This window comes from Phoenix dactylifera, chromosome 12 (genome assembly GCF_051530095.1).
Source record: "Phoenix dactylifera cultivar Ajwa chromosome 12, Ajwa_hap1_PhDact_Kaust_v1.1, whole genome shotgun sequence".
In the NCBI taxonomy this organism is placed as follows: Eukaryota; Viridiplantae; Streptophyta; class Magnoliopsida; order Arecales; family Arecaceae; genus Phoenix; species Phoenix dactylifera.
Window position 1 is genome coordinate 8736400 of NC_143201.1, and position 1713 is coordinate 8738112.

The following is a 1713-nucleotide window of genomic DNA, read 5'->3' on the forward strand; positions in this document are numbered from 1 at the left end:
CAACTGTTCCGGATTTGAATTAAAGTGGCCTCTTCGACTGGGAGTCGACTCGACTTGACCCGGAGTCGACTCGCCAACTTCTGGAGCTGACTTGGCATTTTCGGAGTCGGCTCATCCCATGAAGTCCACGGAGCCAATTTTCAACCTGGCCCACTCGAGTCGACTCGACAATCCTGGGAGTCGACTCGGCGCTCAGAGCCCGAACTCCCGATCTTCTGTGTTTTGGCTCGTCCAGTCTTGGAGTCGACTCGGACTGTTCTGGAGTCGACTCGGCTCTCAGTTTCCGAAACATGGCCTTCTGCCTTTTTGGTGTAGCGCTGCCTTGGGGTCGACTCGAGCTGTCTGGGAGTCGACTCGGCTCTCAGAGACAATAATTCGGTCTTCTGTCTTTTTGGGGTCGCGCTGTCTCGGAGTCGACTCGCGCATTGCGGGAGTCGACTCGAATCTTAGAGTCCGAAAACTGCTCTCTGACTTTTGCCTTGTGAACCACTGAGAGTCGACTCTCGCTTTCTTTGGAGTCGACCTACCAACCATCGGAGTCGACTCGCGTTCCACAGGAGTCGACTCGAATCTCAGGGTCGAAATTCGCTCTCTGACTTTTCTGTCTGTAACTCCTTGGAGTCGACTCATACTACTCCGGAGTCGACTCGGTAAACATCGGAGTTGACTCGCGCACTTCAGGAGTTGACTCGCTGACAGGTTTTGAGTTGATGCTTTCTGTTCATCTGTCTGTTCTCAGTCGGAGTCGACTCGTAATGATCCGGAGTCGACTCGAGCCCGTGCCAGTGATTCTGATACGCTTGGAGTCGACTCGTAATACTCCGGAGTCGACTCGAGTCTCAGACTTTGGTTCAAACTGACTTCTTAACTTATCCAAAATATTATGAACCAAGTCTAGAAACACTTTAGACAAGATTTTCACTGAAACACTCAATTGAATTCATTAGTAAACAAGAGATATACTCAGATGCTTTGAGCTCATCAAAATCAAATAGGGTTATGATCAATCACTCCACACAACACATAAAACAAACACACTTAGAAGAAATATCATGAACTTCGCACAAAAAGATGGAGAAACATTTTTTCAGTATTGGGAAAGATTTAAGGACCTTCTGCTTGCTTGCCCACATCATGGATATGAAATTTGGAGGGTCTTTAGTTTCTTTTATAATGGTTTGTCCTCCAATATGAGATAATTTGTAGAAATGATGTGTAACGGTGAATTCATGAGTAAAGAACCAAATGAAGCCTGGGATTATTTTGATCTTTTAGCAGAAAATGCACAAGCTTGGGATACAACAGATAAAAATGAAAAATCTAAAATAGCACCTAATGCAAAAGGAGGAATATATCTTATTAAAGATGACAATGATGTCAATATAAAAATTGCTAATTTGACTAGGAAGGTTGAAGCCATGGAATTAAGCAAGGCCAATATAGGAAAAGCACAAACTATTGTTGAAAGTATATGTGGAATCTACGAGAGTAATGCACATGTGACCAAGGATTGTCCTACAATTCCTGCTTTTCAAGAAGTGTTGCATGATCAAGCAAATTTCACCAATACTTATAAAAGACCATTTTCAGAAACATATAATCCTAAAAGACCACTGCTAATGAATCTCAAGGAAATTCTGTTCCTACTCCTTATCTGCCACCACATAGAAAATTTCTTGAAGATACTTTGCAAACTTTCATGCAAGGGCAGAC

The 1713-nt window shown here is 43.5% G+C and overlaps 1 non-coding gene across 1 annotated transcript; it reads right to left on the reverse strand.

Annotated features, from left to right (window-relative positions):
• Nucleotides 1-1034: 1034 nt before the first annotated feature.
• LOC149751529 (small nucleolar RNA R71) lies at nucleotides 1035-1141 on the reverse strand. Its single transcript, XR_016398164.1, has one exon. It is a non-coding gene; the product is annotated as a small nucleolar RNA R71 (small nucleolar RNA).
• Nucleotides 1142-1713: the final 572 nt, after the last annotated feature.